This window comes from Phoca vitulina, unplaced genomic scaffold (genome assembly GCF_004348235.1).
Source record: "Phoca vitulina isolate PV1807 unplaced genomic scaffold, GSC_HSeal_1.0 scaffold3, whole genome shotgun sequence".
Taxonomy (NCBI): domain Eukaryota; kingdom Metazoa; phylum Chordata; class Mammalia; order Carnivora; family Phocidae; genus Phoca; species Phoca vitulina.
The window spans coordinates 21606178-21628922 of record NW_022589706.1 but is presented as its reverse complement, the minus strand read 5'-3'; the positions used below and the strand labels follow the sequence as shown (position 1 = coordinate 21628922).

The 22745-nt window shown below is 34.8% G+C and overlaps 1 non-coding gene across 1 annotated transcript; it reads right to left on the bottom strand.

Moving 5' to 3' along the window:
• Window positions 1-510: 510 nt before the first annotated feature.
• LOC116630320 lies at window positions 511-617 on the bottom strand. Its single transcript, XR_004298922.1, has one exon. It is a non-coding gene; the product is annotated as a U6 spliceosomal RNA (small nuclear RNA).
• Window positions 618-22745: the final 22128 nt, after the last annotated feature.

Here is a 22745-nt window from a genome sequence, read left to right as displayed (position 1 = left end):
GGGATTTAAGGATGGTTGCAAATATGCAAATCAGTAAATATGATACATCATATTAATAAAATGACTGATAAAAATCATATGATCATCTCAATATATGCCAAAAAGGCATTTGACAAAATTCAACATCTTTTCATGATAAAAACACTCAACAAACGGTACAGAAGGAATGCACGTCAACGTAATAAAAACCATATATTGCAAGCCCATAGTTAACAACAAACTCAATGGAAAAAGGTTGAAAGTTTTCCCCTTGAAGATCAGAAACAAGACAAGTGTGTCCACTTTCACCACTCTCATTTGACATAGTACTGGATCTCCTAGCCAGAGAAACCAGGCAAGCAAAAGAAATAAAAGGCTTCCAAATAAAAAAAGGAGTAAAATTTTCTGTTTATAGATGACATGAATTTACATGTAAAAAATCCTAAAGACTCTACTAAAAAAAAAATTAGAATAAGCAAATTTAGTAAAGTTGCAAAATACAAAATCAATATACAAAAGGCATGAGCTTTTTTCTATATGGAACGCTTCACAAATTTGCGTGTCATCCTTGTGCAGTGATCATGCTAATCTTTTCTATATCATTCCAATTTTAGTATATGTGCTGCCAAAGTAAGCACAAGACATGAGTATTTTAACACTCTAACGATGAACTATCTGAAAAAGAAAATCTAATTCACAATAGCATCAAAATCATAAAATACTTAGGAATAAATTTAACTAAGGAGATGAAAGATTTGTACACTATAAACTATGACATTGATAAAGAAATTGAAGGAGACACAAATGAAAGATACTCCATATTTATGAGTGGTAAAAATTAACATTGTTAAAATGTCCATACTACACAAAGCAATCTGTAAATTCAATCCCCAGCAAAATTCCTATGTTATTTTTTACAGAGATAAACAAAAAATCCTAAAATTCATATGGGGCCATAAAAGACCCCAAATAAACAAAGCGGTTTTGAGAAAGAATGAAGTAGAGGCATTACACTTCCTGTTTTGAAACTATACTACTAAGCCCTCATACTCAAAACAATAAAGTACCAGCATAAAAAGAGACCAATAAACAAGTGGAACAGAATTGATAGCCCAGAATTAAATCCTTTCATACAGTCACCTAATATTTGACCTAATTATTTGCCAGCATACGTAATGGGGAAAAGATAATCTGTTCAATAAATGATCTTTAAAACTAGTCACAGGGGCACCTGGGTGGTTCAGTCATTAAGCGTCTGCCTTTGGCTCAGGTCGCAATCCCAGGGTCCTGGGATCGAGCCCTACATCTCGTTCCCTGCTTGGCATGAAACTGCTTCTCCCTCTCCCACTCCCCTGCTTGTGTTCCCTCTCTTGCTGTGTCTCTCTCTCTTTCTAATAAATAAAATCATTAAAAAAAAAACCTGAATAGTCACATATGACAGTATGAAACTGGACCCCTATCTTACATCAGTCATAAAACTTAACTTGAAATAGATTAAAGACTTAAATGTAACACATGAAACTTTAAAATTCCTAAAGGAAAACATAGGGAAAAATCTCCTTGACATTGGTCTTGCCAATAATTTTGTGGATATAAGACCAAAAGCTAAATAAATAAATAAATAAATAAATAAATAAATAAATAAATGGGATTACATCAAACTAAAGTTTCTGCATAGCAAAAAAAAAAAAAAAAAAGATAATGAAAATGCAATCCACAGAATGGGAGAAAATATTTGCAAATCTTACATCTGAAAAGAGGTTAACCAACATATATAAAGAACTCCTACAATTCAATCGCAAAAAATAAAAAAATCTAATTTAAAAAATAGCAAAAGGACATGAATAGACATTTTTGTTTTCAAAGAAGATATATAAATGACCAACAGGTACAGGAAAAGGTGCTCAACATAAACAATCAGGTCAAGGTAATTTTTTTTTTTTTAACCTTTAAAAAACAGCAAGATATTACCCACTGTCTGTTAGATACTATCAAAAAAACTGAAAATAACAAATTTTGGGAAATATTGGGGAAATGGGGAACTCATGCACTGTGGTAGAAATATAAATTTGTATGGAAAACAGTATGGAGATTATTCAAATTATTAAAAGTAGAATTACCATATGATTCAGTAATCCCACTTCTAGGTATATACCTGAAGAAAATGAAGTCACTATCTCGAAGACATATCTGCACTCCTATGTTCATTATAAAATTATTAACTCTAGCCAAGACATGGAAATAACTTCAGTGTCCATCAATGGATGAATGAATAAAATAAGAATGGGATATATATACTATGTAATACTACTCAACCATGAAAAACTAAGAAATCCTGCCATTTGCAACAACATGGATGGACCTTGAGGGCATTATGCTAAGTGAAATAAGTCATACAAAGAAAGATATATTATTGAATGATTTCACTTATATATGGAATCTGAAAAAAGGCAAACTAATAGAAACTTGAGAGTAGATTAGTGATTGACAGGGTGTGGGGATAGGGTGGGGTAAGATGGTCAAAGGGTACAAACTTGCAACTATAATATGAGTAAGTTCTAGAGATCTGATGTACAGCATGATGATCATAGTTAACAATACATGCATACCTTGTTTTACTGTGCTTCACTTTATTGCACTTTGCACATATCACATTTTTACCAATTGAAAGTTTGTGGCAATCTTGCATCAAATAGGTCTGCTGCCACAATTTTTCCAACAGCATTTGCTCATTTTGTGTCTCTGTGTCACATGTTGGTAATTCTTGCAATATTTCAAATTTTTTCATTATTACTGTATTTGTTATGGTGATCTGTGATCAGTAATTATGACTCACTGAAAACTCAGATAATGGTTATCATTTTTTAACAATAAAGTACTTTTTTAGTTAAGGTATATACATTTTTTAAGACGTAATGCTTTTGAACACTATAGTGTAAACATAATTTTTATATGCACTGGGAAACCAAAAAAAAAAAAAAAATACTAATTTGACTTAGTTTATTGAGATAATCACTTTATTGAGGTGGTCTGGAACCAAACCCACAATATCTCTGAAGTTTATCTCTATGGTACTATATACAAGAAAGTTGCTAAGAGAGTAGGTCTTAAAATTCCTTATCACACATGTACAAAAAATAATGGCAACTATATGAGATGGTAGATGTATTAACATTCTTATGTTAGTTATTTTGCAATATAGATGTATAGCAATTTATCATATTATACAAAATTTACACAATGTTAAAACATTTGCAATGTTATAGGAAATTATTTCTTAAATTTACAAATTATGTCAATTATTTCTCAAAAAAGCTGGAAAAAAGCTTTTTATAGAATTATTCTATTTTTCAAAAAAGGAAGTAAGGAAGTAGAAACTGCAACTAACTCTGAAATAACAGAATATAAAATCCATTTTAGTTATATAACCTGTGACCAAAACTATTACTTAGTTTACAATGAAGCAATACTTATGAAGCATGGAGGATGGGCTATAAGTAAGGCTGAAAGAACTCAGTTTTAAGATTTAAATTTAAAATCTTTTGAAATACTAAATTGACCATCCAGTTTTTCAAAGATAAATGTCTTAACTGCATGAATTTATTTCATACAACTCTATCATCTAATTTCATAAGAAAGCACCATGCAAATTTGGAACAAGACAGACTTGTTTAAGTTTCTTTATGTTCAACAGTAAAGGATACTTCCCTAAAAATAAATAGAAGAAAAATCAGCGTATTTATTATAGTAATTATTATTCATAATGAGATTCATATTGAATTATGGAATGCACATTTTTAGAGGGGGTAAAGTAAAATGAAATATATTTTGGTAAATGTGTCTATGAATAGTCAATATAGTGCCTCATAATATAAATGAATATCATCATTTTGAACAATTTAATTACTACTATTAGAATTATTATAAGTATAAAAATAGCTATCATTTTAGCATGGAATATGAAACTCTCATGCTCCATGCTTCATTAAATCCACACAACAACTCTGCATAATAAGTATTATCATCACCATTTCATGGGTGAAAAAACTGAGGCTAACACATTTAGATAACTGGTTTATGATTACATGGCTAGTAAAGATGCATCACACTAATTTAGGCTTTATGATTTCAGAATTGTACTCTTTCCACTGCACATTCTATTACTCTGTAAATACTTGGCTTGTTTTCATTTAGTTCTTTAATTTTACTCATGTGGTGATGGCTTAAAGCTTCATTTAAAGGAAGCTTAGAAAATTCATTTAAGCAAAAGCTCCCAAGAATTAAAAATGTCATGCATCTAATGTAGACATGAATATCATTAGTTAATGGGTAACTATATATTTCTACTCTAGTGAGATGACAGAGTATTTTTCTAAGTTTTAGGCTCTGAGTGTTAAAAGGGCTTTGTTAAAATAGAAATATTTAGACAAGGGTAACCAAAAGTCTAGGTCAGGTCACCTTAAGATAAATATTAGGAAACTGAGGAAACAAATGGAGATTTGAACACTGAGGTATGATATAATAGATCGCTTAAAGTACTTGGCAGACTACAGAAAGCCCTATAAAGTCTCCTTAGCCTAGCTTTACAGCTTCTGGGCTGTACATATATATATATATATATATATATAGGATATATATATTGAATTGAAAACTCATTTAACTGGAACTTTTTGAGAAATAGAACATAGCCAGAACCATAGAAGACCTCTTTTTGTTAACAACCTACCCCCTCCTCCCAGTTTGTTAATATTCTCTGCTATTTAATATACCATTGTACAAATATGCCACTATTTATTTGCTGTTATGAACAGAATGACTAGATCATTTGTATGCATATCCTGGTGCAAAAATTCATTTAATATATTTCACGCTATATTTCTAGGGATGGACCAAAGATTTATTTATCCCTAAGTTCTCTAAGTATTGTCCAACTTACCTAAAATGTTTTTATTATATATACTCTACCAGCAAAATATGGACACTGTCATTATTTCACATTCTTGCAAGACATTTTTACTGTTGCCCAATATGGTGAATGTGTAACAGTATGTCATCCTAGGTTTTAATTTGTATTCCAGATTCATAATAAAGATGAACAATTTTTATATGTGAGGGGCCATTTGGATTATCCTTTCTGTAAAGTACATGTTTAAATCTTTTGATATCTTAACACTGTGTCATATGCATTTTTTTAACTGTAGTAGATCCTTCTATTTTCTGAATGAACTTTTAGCTTTGTAGGTCTTCTCTATTTTCAAATTTGTTTTCGTTTCAAAATGTTTATATTTATTTTCATAGTTTGCTTTTGTTTTGTCTTATTTATTTATTTATTTAAGGGAAAGAGCAGGGAGGGGTAGAGAGAAGAGGCAAAGAGAATTTTAAGCAGGCTCTAGGCTCCTCATAGAGCCCAAAGTGGGGCTCCATTTCACAACCCTGAGATCATGACTTGAGCCAAAATGAAGAATCGGAGGTTTAACCAAGCAAGCCACCCAGGCAAACCTGTTGTGTCTTAAATTAGCTGCCATATCTTTAAAGTTCTAGAGTATCTACCCATTTGGTTCATTTATAAAATTTTTCTCATCCTCATTTTTAGTTTCAGTTCTTTTTTTGTTCAATTTACTGCCTTCTCATTTCTTTGAGCCGAGTAAGCAAGCCTATTTTACAATCTTTATTGATCATTTTAATATCTTAATTCCTTGTGTCTATCAGATCTTGCTAATGCCCTCTTTGTGTGCTTTGTTACATTTTGCTGTGTCCAAGACATTATATTCGAAACTCTTTTTGGGTGGGAATAATTATGAGCTATAATAATGGTATTGTCCTCCTTGACAGGGTTTTCTCTTGCACCTGAGGCCCTACAGGACAAGCATACTCCAAATTCAGTGTTTGACTTTCTCAGTTTACACAGAAAGCAAGGTAGGCTATACTCTTTTATTTCTGCTTCTCCTTGTGCTTTGGGGATCCCAACTTAAATTTGGGTTGTACCAAAGTCCTCAAATTTGATTGCTGCTGGGTTTTGAATTTTGCCTCTTTAGTATCAAGAGTCTATTAAAAGCACAACTCAGTGTGTTTTAGCAGTTTCAAAGGCTCTCATAGCAAAAATGGCTTCAAGGCATATATCTCTAGGTTCTCATTATATTCTATATCTTGGCCCAGTAATTCCTCACTTATTTTTATAAACATTCTGATATTTTTAACATTAAAAGATATTTTGTCTGGATTTATAGTTGTCCTTAGTAGGAGTTTTTAGATCACCATTACTGGAAGCAGCAACAAACATGAAAATATTTGCGGTATTTTTTCACACCTCTATGGCTTTGTACCTCCTAAAGCTGAGGCATCCTTCTCTAATTAGTTAGGCAAACTCCTATTTACCCTTTAAAACACAACACAAGAATTGCTTCATTTAGGACATGTTCAGGGATTACTCTTCCCCACTATTCTTACCAACATTCCCACACACTCTCAGATACTTGCATTTTGTTTATGATCTTTCATTCCCTATGTATATCAGCATCATCAGAATTTTGTTCTATTGTATTTTTGTTAATGTTTTTGGCATATGTATTTGTTTACGTGTTTGTCTTGTGGCATGTGAGTTTCTTGAATTTGGAGACTGTAACTAAGTCCTACTTATCTTTTAGAGCTTAAATTAAATATTAATTCCATAGGTCCCTTTTCTTTCAAACCTGGGTTAGTTATTTCTTCTAATTCTTTGTTAGAACTTACCTTATTACAGAAACTTACAGCTTGTATTGTGACTTTAGAGTCTTTACAATTTTTTGATCAGAATAATCACCCATCCCTGAGATCTTTATGCAGCTTCATAGCTGATATTATTCAGAAATCTGTTCAAAACAGACTTTCTCAGAGCGGCCTTTTTGGACCACTCAGTTACAAAACCTCTTCTCGATCCCTGCTCTTTTTTAAAATGTGCCTTTTTTATATCAAATATGCATCACTATTAAAGAAAAACCAGTACTTTTTTTTTTTTTTTTTCTTTAGTTAGCTTCCCTATTATCTATCTCTCCCATTAAAATGATTTCTTTGGGCTGGGCTTTTGTTTGTGCTCACCTTAGACCAGGCACTCAATAAATTGTCTCCAAATGATTGAATTGTTCGCCTCCCTTGGCTAGATTCTCAACTTCATGAGGACAAGGATTGTTTCTTTTCAGTCCTTCTTTATCCTCAATGCCTGTTATACCACAGTCACTCATGTGACTAATGAGAAAAATCATAGAAACAAAGAGTTAAAACTACAGAAAAACCCTTTGGTTCAATAATACAAAACTTTCTAAAATTATTGTTGCTCAGGAATTGAACATTGGCTGCACTTATTATTATTTTTTTAAAATGATATCAAATTTAATTTAAATGGAAATACCTGAATGGTAAAGTAATAAAAAAAAATTATAAAAGCAACTTGTTTCTTAAAGTAAGAGTTATATAGGGCATCTCTGCTAGAAGCAAAATTTTCAAAGGTCAGACATCTAAAGGCTTAGAAGTGGAAGTAAGAGTGTGAATTGTACTTCAATGCTCTTTTCTTTATATTCAGCAAACAGCTTCATTCACACCTTTCCAATTTTTCAACTGTTTTGCCAAAGCCTTCAGAGGAGTTACGGCTGATGACAACCATCACAGACTAACAGGAGAAATTTTATAAAGCATATTTTTCCCAAATTGATAAGGACATGGTGAAACTAAGCTGGATTCAAAGGAAGAATGCACAAGGACATGCTATACATAATAATGACTTATTTTAATGCTATATATAATAATGATGACTCATTCCAAAATGAGGACAGTTGTCAATAATGCCACATTCAGTAATCTATTTTACAATACCGTACAATAATGACTTATAATAATGCCTTAGTTTTTCAGATATATCCATTTACTGAAATCACTAACAAATAAAAGCAAACAAACAAACGGGGTTATAGAGGGGAAATATATAATCTAAAAATAGCACATGTTCACAGAGTACACATATCCCAAGTACAACTATAGGCTCCGAGTAATAGTCAAAACAATAGTAAATGCATGATTCAGACTCTACCAGTCAAATCATAAATGGGACCTTAACTGTAAATCCTTATCTTTGGATCAAGTGGGCACTGGGTGCTACAGGTACTTCTTAACATCACACATATTCATGACTCTACTCATACTCCTCCATTCCTCTGCAACTGTCACCGTGTTAAAATGTGGAGACAATTGACCCACTTGTGCTGGGAACTTGTAGAAAGAAGAAAATAAAGTAGATGACCTTGCAAAGTGTTTTGTCATTTCTAAAGATGCATACACCAAATTACATTGAAATCGTAAGGAGTGTTTCAGGGAGAGCTATAGGATGTGGGTTCTTGTGTCATCCACAGAGATTAGGTCCAACACATACCTAAACTCTCCTCTAGGGCTTTCATAATTGTTTCCTCATTTTCCCCTCCTATGGGACCAGGAGCAACATAATGGGAAAGCAAGAAGATAAACTGAGATGCATATACCCTCTGGCACTCAAAATTATCACAAGTTTGGCTTCCTACATCTCCTCATGTTACTTATTTATCTTAACTTCTCTCTGAAATCAGGGTACCAGGAATCTCAATCAGTTGACATTTTCCTTTCTTAGGCCTGGAATTACCCAACAGCCTGATCATACCCCTAAGACTTTTTAAATTATTTCTCTCATAATCTCCTCAGCTCAGTACACTATAATTTAATTCCAAAATGAGGATAGTTGTCAGCAATACCACATTCAGTAATCTATTTTACAATTCCATGTACTTGGAACTATGAAAATATGATAGTAACATTCATTCCAATAAGTCACCCTAAATTTATTATCATGAAACAAGACCTCAAGGAAGATCATTCAAAATCATCCATGTATTTGCAATTTATGGAGATAAAGCCTCTATCAGTGGACTTCCCTGTGCTCAGGGTGGTCAAATTGCTGGTGAAAACCAACCAGATTTATTGCAAGCTTATTCTCATGGCTTCTAGGGAGCCCAAGTGAACTTTTACTGATAACAGGAAGGGATAAAGCAGAAAAGGGATAAACATTGATATAAGTCTTGGCTAGGCGAAAGTAACAACTCTTGTTATAAAGTGAATATTTTAAAGCAACAGAGCCTGCTGGGAATATTGTTTTATAAAATGGTGGTGTTTTGTATTAACTTTTTTTTTAATTCAATTAGTTAACATATAGTGTACCATTAGTTTCAGATGTAGATTTCAGTTATTCACCTGTTGCATATAACACACAGTGCTCAGTACATCACATGCCCTTCTTTTTTATTTATTTATTTATTTATTTATTTATTTATTTATTTATTTGACAGAGAGAGACACAGTGAGAGAGGGGGCACAAGCAGGGGGAGTGGGAGAGGGAGAAGCAGGCCTCCCGCCGAGCAGGGAGCCCGATGCGGGACTTGATCCCAGGATCCTGGGACCATGACCTGAGCCGAAGGCAGACGCTTAACGACTGAGCCACCCAGGTGCCCCCCCCCCACATGCCCTTCTTAATGCCCATCACCCAATTACTCCATCCTCCCACCCGTTTCCCCTCTAGCAACCCTCAGTTTGTTTCCTATTGTTAAGAGTCTCTTATGATTTAAAATGGTGGTATAATCATTTATTGAGATATCCATCTCCTTTTTTCTTTAATATCAGAATGCATTGGGGGATTGGCAACAGGCAACTTAAAACAACATCAAATATTTTCCTTTCTCTTTTCTGGTTATGTTGTAGCCATATGACAAAGTAGCAGTCATAAAAGATATCATTCTCTTTTAGCTCTGTCTTTCTGCCAGAAATGTGGGCTTAATAGTGAGAACTCCAGCAGCCATTTTTGCAACCATGAATAAAAGGCCATGAAAACCTCTAAGACATTTTACTTGACTTTCTTAAGACTCTGAACCAATGCCAGAAAACACTCTCTGTAGTCTTCTTGTTAAGTGAAAAAATACAGTTAGACCACTGTGGGCAGCCTACCACATGCAGCAAAATGTAAATCTTAATTGAAATATGTCCTCTCAACTGTGCTTGAGCAACTGAGTTCTGAGATTTTCAGGTTTTCAGTCTGAAAGAGTATACCTCTGGTCCTTTGAAAGGGAAGAGAAAGGACACTCTATTCTCCATATAAGTTAAGGAAGAGAAATCTGTGCATTTAAGTGCACCATATAAAATTTATCAAGCAATCATCTCCTGACCCTTCCTATCCAAATTACCTGACATGCTATCCCTACTCCTCCATTCCAAATTACTGCCTTTTCCAGGATTCTGTATCACATCACAATTTGTCTTCGGCTTATTTCCTTCTTGCAAGCTAAAGTTTTGTTTTTTCTCTATCTAAAAAATCAACAATCATTGTGTAGTTCAATTCCCATTTTCCTCAAATGCATTGGTTCCTCTTATCTATTATTATTTTCTTTCATACTCCGTGTCTTTGTCTTTATGGGTTTGTACTTTGTTTTCTTTACTGCCATTATATAATCAGATCTAATAGCTTCTTACAGAAAGTTTAAAATTCCTGCATAACCACAAGTGAACACAAAGTCACTGATTCTTTAGCAAACCTGTAAGATATTTAAGCATATATTCAATTTCTTAACTGAGTCTTAAATGCACCTTGAGTTCTACTCTGTTCCTACATAAACCCAAGTTCTATTTCTTACACTTTGTTAAATGACCAAATTCTTTCAGTTTATTTTCTAACATTTAAATATTAAATCAATTGAAGCTTTGTACATTTCTATAAAAAATATTTGAATACAGTAGATTTATTATTATTTTTATAGATTTATAATCAAAATTTCATCTGTTGAAGTTTTTGGAAATTTCAGATGCAGTGATTAACCTAAAAATGATACTGCCTCAAATACCTCTGATATCAAGCCCAAACCCCTGACTTTAGCCACACCTGTGGTGGATAGTTCCATGGGAAATTACACTCACTTAACACTGATAGCATCTTGTGTTCTATCTCTCATCTCATAATTTCTCCAACACAACCTGCAAAAGTTTCCTCAGGTTGAACCTAAGCAATGCCCAAAAGTGTAGGAGAGTTAATGTCCTCTGAGGATGGCCCTCAGTGAAAGGGAAATAAGAACCATAGATAAAATTGCCAGTCTTCAGGTCTTCATTAGGACAACTTTGAGAAGTTTCTCAGGAGCTTCCAATAAAAGCAAACTTCACTGTCTAGCCACAGCAATTATATCAACAATGTACATTTATGACAAATTTGCTTCTTCTCCATCTCACTCTCCCATTCTCCCACTTTTTTTATAAAGATTTTATTTATTTATTAGACAGAGAGAGACACAGCGAGAGAGGGGACACAAGCAGGGGGAGTGGGAGAGGGAGAAGCAGGCTCCCCGCTGAGCAGGGAGCACAATACAGGGCTTGATCCCAAGACCCTGGGATCATGACCTGAGCCAAAGGCAGATGCTTAACGACTGAGCCACCCAGGAGCCCCTCTCCCACTTTTTCTACCTTGGATAATCTCCCAAATAAACTAACCCCACTCAAATCCTTGTCTTACTCTTTGTTGTCAGGAGAAATGGAGCCAAAAGATGTAGCTTAATATCAAGCTTTGAATGGGCTCTTAGAGCTATTTCTGTCCAGATAATTAAAAGGGACCTTTTAATTATCAGAAGGCTATGAATAAGCTCCAAATGGAGGGGGCAAAAGCAAAAAGTAGAAATTTTTATGTTTGATTTTTATCATGATTAATTTAATTTATTGATTATCTTAAAAAATGTTAAGATTATAAAAGTGTGGATCTGTGTAAGATAATGTCACAATGTAAGAAATGAGTTGTATAGTACTTTTGAGAATATTAAACCAAGTTTTCAGGTGCCATCTAATTTCTTGTTTAAACCAAACTTTGGTGTATATTATCCTAAGGAATAGTATTTTAGAGGTTGGACAGACTAACACAAAAATGATCCAAATTAATGAGTTTATATATCTTTTGTTGTGAAAATCAAAGTGTGATTGCTGGTTTAACACGGTAAAACTAATAATGCTTATGGACTCTATAATAAATTTTCAAATTGTATGGAGAGAATCCAAAAAACATATAATTAATTGATTTGCAAATCCTCAAAGAGCTAAAGGATCAGGTAGTGGCATGTACTGAATCGACAGCACCATAATACAGCACTTTATATGTGTGGCTAATGGATATTTTCATGAATGTTTTCTAGCTAGGCAGCCAGTACAGAGAGATATTAGGTAGGATAATTACTCACAGTTGTATTTAATAAAATGAGAGAAAATTGTCAAATGACACTAATAATAATAATAATCCTATAGCAGGGTAAATAATTCAATGATAATTACAAGTATTAATCTAGCTTTCTTCCCTGATTATGAATCTTCTCTGCTTTATCATAATGGGAGTAGCAGATTGTCTGCAATGAATTGTGAAAACCCAGCAGTGACTTTGGCAGTGAACTCCTCCCATCAATTTTGATAGGTTAAAATGATTCTGGTTGGTCTTGAGTAAATATGTCAATTTTTTTTTTTTTGTCCCTGTGTGTGTCGTAAAAAAAAGAAGCAATAGTAAATTCTTGCTGTTATTCCACGGAGCCAATAAAATCATACTGCCAACAAGGGGCAGTTGACACCATAAGTGTAGTTAACTATCTTGAAACACTAGACCTGGAAATAAAATTTCAATATTTCACATAACCTTGCTTTTTTGATAGAAAAAAAAAAATTATACTGCTTACATTTAGGACCCTGCTGTTTTGTTGCTATTTTGAACATGACTATTGTAAATGTGTGTGTGTGTGTGATATATATATATATATATATATATATATATATATATATATATATATTTTTTTTTTTTTTTTTTTTTTTTTTTTTTCCTGTGCAACAAATTCATTTAGACATAAATTTGGATTGCAAATCATCTTCTTTTTGGGGGATGGTGGTGGTGTTGGTGGCTAGTTTTACAAATTAAAAGGACTAAAAGAAAAGAAGAAAATGTTTTGTATTACAACATATTTACACCTGACCAAAACATTTATTTACTATAATACTGACTAATGTGTAGTACTGTACTTTGTGTATTCTTATATATTATTTTTTAATTTTTTAATTATATTTTATTATGTTATGTTAATCACCATACATTACATCATTAGTTTTTGATGTAGTGTTCCATGATTCATTGTTTGCATATAATACCCAGTGTTCCATGCAATACGTGCCCTCCTTAATACCCATTACCGAGCTAACCCATTCCCCCACCCCCTCCCCTCTAAAACCCTCAGTTTGTTTCTCAGAGTCCATAGTCTCTCATGGTTCGTCTCCCCCTCCGATTCCCCCCCTTTGTTTTTCCCTTCCTAATTTATTTTTTTTTAAACATATAATAAATTGTTTCAGAGGTACAGGTCTGTGATTCATCAGTCTTACACAATTCACAGTGCTCAGCACAGCACATACCCTCCGAATGTCCAACACACAGCCAAACAATCCCTCCCAGCCCCCTCCACTCAAGCCACCCTCAGTTTGTTTCCTGAGATTAAGAGACTCTTACGGTTTGTCTCCCTCTCTGGTTTCATCTTGTTTCATTTCTCCCTCCCTTCCTCTATGATCCTCTGTCTTGTTTCTCAAATTCTTCATATCAGTGAGATCATATGATACTTATATTTCTCTGACTGACTTATTTCACTTAGCATAGTAACCTCTAGTTCCATCCACGCCATTGCAAATGGCAAGATTCCATGTTCTTTTGATGGCTGCATAATATTCCATTGTATATATATACCACTTCTTCTTTATCCATTCATCTGTCGATGGACATCTTGGCTCTTTCCATAGTTTGGCTATGGTGGACATTGCCGCTATAAACATAGGGGTGCATGTACCCCTTCAGATCCCTACATTTGTATCTTTGGGGTAAATACCCAGTAGTGCAATTCCTGGGTCATAGGGTAGCTCTATTTTCAATTTTTTGAGGAACTTCCATACTGTTTTCCAGAGTGGCTGCACCAGCTTGCATTCCCACCAACACTGTAGGATGGTTCCCCTTTCCCTGCATCTTCGCCAACATCTGTTGTTTCCTGACTTGTTAATTTTAGCCATTCTGACTGGTGTGAGGTGGTATCTCATTGAGGTTTTAATTTGGATTTCCCTGATGCTGAGTGATGTTGAGCACTTTTTCATGTGTCTGTTGGCCATTTGAATGTCTTCTTTGCAGAAATCTCTGTTCATGTCTTCTGCCCATTTCTTGATTGGATTATCTGCTCCTTGGATGTTGAGTTTAATAAATTCTTTATAGATTTTAGATACTAGCCCTTTATCTGATATGTCATTTGTGAATATCTTCTCCCATTCTGTCAGTTGTCTTGGTTTTGTTGACTGTTTCCTTTGCTGTGCAAAAGCTTTTTATCTTGAGAAAGTCCCAAGAGTTCATTTTTCCCTTTGCTTGCCTTGCCTTTAGTGATGTATCTAGGAAGAAGTTGCTATGGCTAAGGTCGAAGAGGTTGCTGCTGTGTTCTCCTCAAGGATTTTGATGGATTCCTGTCTCACTTTTAAGTCTTTCATCCATTTTGAGTTGACCATAGAGTTGAGGGTCCATTTCTGGGCTCTCTATTCTGTTCCATTGATCTATGTGTCTGTTTTTGTGCCAGTACCATACTGTCTTGATGATTACAGATTTGTAATAGAGCTTGAAGTCTGGAATTGTGATGCCACCAGCTTTGCTTTTCTTTTTCAACATTCCTCTGGCTATTCGAGGTCTTTTCTGGTTCCATACAAATTTTAGGATTATTTGTTCCATTTGTTTGAAAAAAGTGGAGGGTATTTTGATAGGGATTGCTTTAAATGTGTAGATTGCTCTAGGTAGCATAGACATTTTCATAATATTTGTTCTTCCAATCCATGAGCGTGGAGTATTTTTCCATTTCTTTATGCTTTCCTCAATTTCTTTCATGAGTATTCTATAGTTTTCTGAGTACAGATCCTTTGCCTCTTTGGTTAGATTTATTCCTAGGTATCTTATGGTTTTGGGTGCAGTTGTAAATGGGATTGACTCCTTAATTTCTCTTTCTTCTGTCTTGTTGTTGATGTATAGAAATGCCACTGATTTCTGTGGATTGATTTTATATCCTGCCACTTTACTGAATTCCTATATGAGTTCTAGCAGTTTTGGGTTGGAATCTTTTGGGTTTTCCACATAAAGTATCATATGATCTGCAAAAAAGTGAGAGTTTCACATCTTCTTTGCCGATTTGGATGCCTTTTATTTCTTTTTGTTGTCTCATTGCTGCAGCTAGGACCTATAGTACTATGTTGAACAGCAGTGGTGATAGTGGACATCCCTGCTGTGTTCCTGACCTTTTGAGGAAAGTTCTCAGTTTTTCCCCATTGAGAATGATATTTGCTGTGGGTTTTTCATAGATGGCTTTTATGATATTGAGGTGTGTACCCTCCATCCCTACACTGTGAAAAGTTTCATCATGAAAGGATGCTGTACTTTGTCAAATGCTTTTTCTGCCTCTATTGAGAGGATCATATGGTTCTTGATCTTTCTTTTATTAATGTATTATATCACATTGATTGATTTGCTGATGTTGAACCAACCTTGCAGCCCAGGAATAAATACCCCTTGGTCGTGGTGAATAATCCCTTTAATGTACTGTTGGATCTTATTGGCTAGTATTTTGGTGAGAATCTTTGCAGCCATGTTCATCAGGGATATTGGTCTGTAATTCTCCTTTTTGATGGGGTCTTTGTCTGGTTTGGGGATCAAGGTAATTCTGGCCTCAAAATGAGTTTGGAAGTTTTCCTTCCATTTCTATTTTTTTTTTTTTTTTTTGGAACAGTTTCAGAAGAATAGAGGTATTAATCCTTCTTTAAATGTTTGATAGAATTCCCTTGGGAAGCCATCTAGCCCTGGGCTCTTGTTTGTTGGGAGATTTTTGATTATTGCTTTAATTTCTGTACTGGTTATGGGTCTGTTCAGGTTTTCTATTTCTTCCTGGTTCAATTTTGGTAGTTTATACATCTCTAGGAATGCATCCATTTCTTCCAGATTATCTAATTTGCTGTCATATAATTGGTCATAATATGTTGTTATACCTGTTTGTATTTCTTTGGTGTTGGTTGTGATCTCTCCTCTTTCATTCATAATTTTATTTATTTGGGTCATTTCTCTCTTTCTCTCTCTCTCTCTCTTTTTTTTTGATAAGACTGTCTAGGGGTTTATCAATCTTACTATTCTTTCAAAGAACCAGCTCCTAGTTTTGTTGATCTGTTCTACTGTTCTTTTGGTTTCTATTTCATTGATTTCTGCTCTGATATTTATTATTTCTCTTCTCCTGCTGGGTTTTGGCTTTATTTGCTGTTCTTTTTCCAACTCCTTAGGTGAAGCATTAGGTTGTGTATTTGAGAACTTTCTTGTTTCTTGAGAAAGGCTTGTATTGCTATATACTTTCTTGTTAGGACTGCCTTTGCTTCATCCCAAAGATTTTGTTATGTTATGTTTTCATTTTCACTTGTTTCCATGAATTTTTTAAATTCTTCTTTAATTTCCTGGTTATGAACAATTATGTTTTCATTTTCACTTGTTTCCATGAATTTTTTAAATTCTTCTTTAATTTCCTGGTTGACCCATTCATTCTTTAGTAGGATGCTCTTTAGCCTCCATGTATTTGAGTTATTTCTGACTTTCCTTTTGTGATTGAGTTCTAGTTTCAAAGCATTATGGTCGGAAAATTTGCAGGGAATGATCCCAATCTTTTGGTACCAGTTGAGACCTGATTTGTGACCCAGGATGTGATCTATTCTGGAGAATGTTCCATGTGAGCTAGAGAAGAATGTGTATTCTGTTGCTTTGGGATGGAATGTTCTGAATATATCTGTGAAGTCCATTTGTTCTAATGTGTCATTTGAAGCCTTTATTTCCTTGTTGATGTTTTGCTTAGATGATCTGTCCATTTCAGTGCGAGAGGTGTTAAAGTCCCCTACTATTATTGTATTTTTATTGATGTGTTTCTTTGATTTTGTTATTAATTGGCTTATATAATTGGCTGCTCCCATCTAAGGGGCATAGATATTTAAAATTGTTAGATCTTCTTGTTGGATAAATGCTTTAAGTAGAATATAGTGTCCTTCCTCACCTCTTATTATAGTCGTTGGTTTAAAATCTAAAATGTCTGATATAAGGATTGCCACCCCAGCTTTCTTTTGATGTCCATTAGCATGGTAAATGGTTTTCCACCCCCTCACTTTCAATTTCGGGGTGTCTTTAGGTCTAAAATGAGTCTCTTGCAGACAGCATATTGATGGGTCTTGTTTTTTTATCCAGTCTGATACCCTGTGTCTTTTGATTGGGGCATTTAGCCCCTTTACATTCAGGGTAACTATTGAAAGATATAAATTTAGTGCCATTGTATTGCCTGTAAGAACTGTTACTCTATATTGTCTCTATTCCTTTCCTATGTTACTTTTAGGCTCTCTCTTTGCTTAGAGGACCCCTTTCAATATTTCTTGTAAGGCTGGTTTGTTGTTTGCAAATTCTCTTAGTTTTTGTTTGTCCTGGAAGCTTTTTATCTCTCCTTGTATTTTCAACGACAGCCTAGCTGGATATAGTATTCTTGGCTGCATATTTTTCTAATTTAGTGCTCTGAATATATCATGCCAGTCCTTTCTGGCCTGCCAGGTCTCTGTGGATAGGTCTGCTGCCAATCTAATGTTTCTACCATTGTAGTTACAGACCTTTTGTCTGAGCTGCTTTCAGGATTTTCTCTTTGTCTCTGAGACTTGTAAGTTTTACTGCTAGATGTCATGGTGTTGACCTATTTTTATTGATTTTGAGGGGGGTTGTCTGAGCCTCCTGGATTTTGATGCCTGTGTCCTTCCCCAAATTAGGGAAGTTCTCCACTATAATTTGCTCCAATATACCTTCTGTCCCTCTCTCTCTTTCTTCTTCTTCTGGAATCCCGATTATTCTAGTATTGTTTCATCTTATGATATCACTTATCTCTCAAATTCTGCCCTCATGATGCAGTAGTTGTTTATCACTCTTTTTCTCAGCTTCTTTTTCTCCATCATTTGGTCTTCTATATCACTAATTCTCTCTTCTGTCTAATTTATTGTAGGAGTTAGAGCCTCCATTTTTTATTGCACCTCATTAATTGTTTTTTTTTATTTCAACTTGGTTAGATTATAGTTCTTTTATTTCTTCAGGAAAGGATTTTCTAGTATCTTCCATGCTTTTTTCAAGGCCATCTATTATCTTTATAATCGTCATTCTTAGCTCTAGTTCTGACATCTTACTAATGTCTGTTGATTAGGTCCCTGGCAGTCAGTATTACCTCTTGTTCTTTTTTTTTGAGTTGAGTTTTTCCATTTTGTCATTTTGTCCAGAGAAGAATAGATGAATGAGAGAACAAAATACTAAAAGGGTAGCAACGACCCCAGAAAAATATACACTAAACAAATCAGAAGAGACTCGAAACCAGGGGAGAAAGAAAGGGAAAGAAAAAAAAAAAAAAAAAGAATATGATCAGGCTGGTGAATAGATCAGAGCCACACACTAGATTTTGGGTGTATTTTGGTGTTAGAAGAAACTGCCTCCTAAAATTTTAAAGAAAGAATAACATATATGTACAAAAATAAGGATAAATACAATGAAGGCATGGAATATGACTGTAAAGATGAAAATTATAATAGATTTTAAAAAAGGAATTGATAAGATAAGAAGTTGGTTGAAAAAAGAAAGAAGAAAAATGAATAAACAACAACAACAAGAACAACAACAAAAAAGGGAGAGAATGTGATCAGGGAGGAGACTAGAACAAAGCCATATACTAGAGATTTAGGGCATATTTTGGTCTGTTAGAAGAAACTGTATTCCAAAATTTTAAAGAGAGAAAAATTTATATATATAGAAAAAATAAGGTTCCTACAATGAAGGGATAGAATATGACTCTAAAAATGAAAATTAAATAAGATTTTAAAAAAAGGAATTGATAAGGTAGGATGTTGGTTGAAATAGGGAAAAGAAAAATTAAAAAAAAATAGAAAAAGAAAAAAATAGAGAGAATTTTAAAAAATTAACTTTGAAAGACTAAAGAATCATGGGAAACAAAGCCATGAGATCTATGTGCTGTATTCCCCAAGCGCTGGAGTTCTGTAGTTCTCATTGATTGGTAAACTTGGTCTTTGCTGGATGTTCTTGCTGATCTTCTGGGGGAGGTGCCTGTTGTAGTGATTCTCAAGTGTCTTTGCCTGAGGCAGAATTACACAGCCCTTGTCAGGGACCAGGCTAAGTAATCTGCTTGGGTTTGCTCTCGATAGCTTTTGTTCCCTGAAAGCTTTCCGTACAGCTTTGGAGGATGAGAATGAAAATGGTGGCCTCCCAGTCTCTGCCCCGGAGGAGCCGAGAACTTGGGGCCTCACTCCTCAGTGAGCTCGCAGAGAAAAACAGTCAATCTCTCCTGTCTCCATGGTCTCCAGCTGCACTCCATGCTCACCCAGCCTATGACTGAGCATTTCTATCTCTAGCACATGACCCTGTTTGGAGTCTCCAAACTCAGCAGATTCCTGTGGTGTGTTCCTATGCCACTCCTCCTGGGGGAGGTGGGGGAGTATCCCTAGATCTGCCCCTCGTTGGGTCCCTGCTGTAAGATTAGTGGTCCGATTATGCTGTGGATCACAGTTTATGGGCACCCCAAGCTGAGAGCCCACTTCTTGGCTCCATCTTTGCAGCTGCTTCCCTGCTCTAATACCTGGGAGCTCTGCCACACTCAGACAACCCCAGTCTTTCTGTGACCCCGAGGGTCCTGAATCACACAGTCCCAGCGAGGGTTCCACCCCCCACTTAGCCACTGGGGGACAACATCCCTCAATGGAGCAGACATCTAAAAGTTCAATATTGTGCTCCGCTGCTCTATCACTTGCCAGTAGCCGGCTGATGGAGGCTCCCTCTCCCCATGGCCCATCTTCCCAAATATCGCCTGGGACTCACTTCTCCGCATGCCCTACCTTCCAGAAAGTGTTTGCTTTTCTGTTCATAGAATTGCTGCTATTCTTTTCTTCAATCTCCTGTTGAGTTTGTATGTGTTCAGAATGGTTTGATACCTATCTAGTTGAATTCCTGGGACCAGATGAAATTTACATCTCCTATTGCTCCACCTCTTATTTTTGTACTTTTGTAAATTAAAATGACTGAATTGCAGAACAAGAATTTAAGTGGTAACTATTGTAAATTTTACCAAAACTGACTTTTGTCAAACTTGTTTTTGTCATGATATATGTCAAGTATTTTTCTCAGATTTATTTTTAGAATATGCTTATATAATGAATATTTAAACTGATACCTATTATAAAAATGTTGCAATTCCTTTAAGAAACATTAAGTATATTGGAACAATCTATTTCTTTAATTCATTGAAGACATTTTTGGCTTGTTTCCAGTACTGTCTTACTGGTTAATCAATGAATGTGAAGTAGTCTGAATTTCAGTATTATATGGCACTTTCCCTTTAACTGATGAACATAGTGAAGATATATGTATGTGTGTGTATATATACACACACATATATATATTTCAAAAGATCCTTGATAAAGTGGCAAAGGCAATACACGGCAATTCTAATCTTTTCAACAAATGGCTCTGGAGTAATGGGGAATCTCTATGTAAAAATAAAATAAAATAAAATGAATCCAGGTAGATATCATATGCTCTTCACAAAAATTAACTCAAATTGGATTATAAACCTAAACATAAAACATGTAGAAGATAATATAGAAGAAAACTTAGATGACCTTAGGTTTGGAAATAACTCTTTAGGTACAATAGCACAGGTACTATCCATGAAAGAAAGACTGTTAAGCTAGATATCATTGAATTTAAAAATGCCTACTCTGTGAAACACAGTGCCAAGAGAATGAAAAGATAAACCAGAGACTATGAGAAAATATTAGCAAAAGACACATCTAACAAAGGATTGCTATCAAAAATACACAAAGACCCCTTAAAACTCAACAATGGGAAAAAACCTAGTTAAAAATGGGCCAAAGACCTTAGCAGATACTTCACTAAAGAAAATATGCAGATCAAATAAGCATATTAAAAGATGCTTCACATCATATGTCATCAGGAAAATGCAAATTAAAACAAAAAGGAGACACCAGTACATACCCAAAGCCCAAAACACTGACTACAGAACACTAAATGCTGGTGGGGATGTGGAGCAACAGGTATGCTCTTCCATTTCTGTTGAGAATACAAAATGGAAAACAATTTGGCAGTTTCTTACAAAACTAAACAAATTCTTACCAGATGATCCAGCAGTTGCACTTCTTGGTATTTATCCAAAGAAGATGAAAACTTATGTCCATACAGATGTCTACAGCAGTTTTATTCATAAATGACAAAAACTTGGAAACAACCAAGATATCCTTCAATAGGTGAAAGGTCAAATAAAATGTAGCACATACAAACAATGGAATATTATTTAGTGCTAAAGAAATGAATTACCAAGCCATGAAAAGATATGGAAGAGCTCGAATTGCAAAGTACTAAGTGAAAGAATTCAATCTGAAGAGTCTACATACTGTATGATTCCATCTATATGACATTCTGGAAAAGGTAAAACTGTGAAGACAGAAAAAGACCCCAAGTGGATGGGGGTGAGAGGGGAGGGATGGATAGGAAGAGCACAGATTTTTAAGGCAGTGAAGCCACTTTGTATGATACTCTAGTGGTGGATACATGTCATTATACATTTGTTCAAACCAATAGAATATACAACACCTAGAAGGAACCATAATGTAAACTATGATCTTTTAGTAATTATGATGTATCAGTGTAGGTTCATCAATTGTAATAAATGCTCACTGTAATGGGGGATGTTTATAATCAGGGAGGTAATGCATGTGTGAGGGCAAGTGGTGTATGGGAAATCTCCCTCTTGATTAGCTATTAGCTTAAAACCGCTCTCAAAAATAAAGTTCACTGGGTGTCTCGGTGGCTCAGTCAGTTAAGCATCTGCCTTCAGCTCAGGTCATGATCCCAAAGTCCTGGGATTGAGCCCTACATTTGTCTCCCTGCTCAACTGGGAGTCTACTTCTCCCTCTGCCCTTCACCCTGTGCGTGCTCTCTCATTTTTTCTCAAATAAATAAAACCTTTTTAAAATTTTTAAAAAATAAAAATAAAGTTCTTTAAAATAAAGAAAGGTCTGATCTCATATATTTGTTCCTCTCTTTCCCTGACTCAAACCTCAGTTTGCTCATTTTTTACTTTCCTAGGATTATGCATTTCAATAAAATATTAGCACACACGCTTTAGCCTCAGGCTTCACTGCCTAAGGAGCCTGGGCTAAGACAAGGAAGACAATGTTTAAGCAGAAAAGTAAATGGAGAATCTCTTTATGTCCGTGGTTCAAAACCTAAAATCTCTAGAGGAATGGAGAGGAGTTCTAGTACAGACAATTGAGAATGGAATGTTTAGAAAGAAAAAAGAGAAGAAAAAAGACTGGAAAAAACAAGGAGTCTATGAGACATTTTAGGTTCTGAATAAAAACTACAATAGCCAATCATGATATTCAGATGTAAGTAGAAACATTTAAAATAGTATTTTAGAATAGTATTGACAACAATTAGTGTTGTGTCCTTATTCCCAGGCAGAGTCTCCAAGGAAGCTTTAACATATGAAGGAAAAGATTTTTACTCAAGAATTTTAAGCAGAAGGTAGTATAAAGATCAAATATGGCCAGATGGCCCTCATCATTCAAAATCT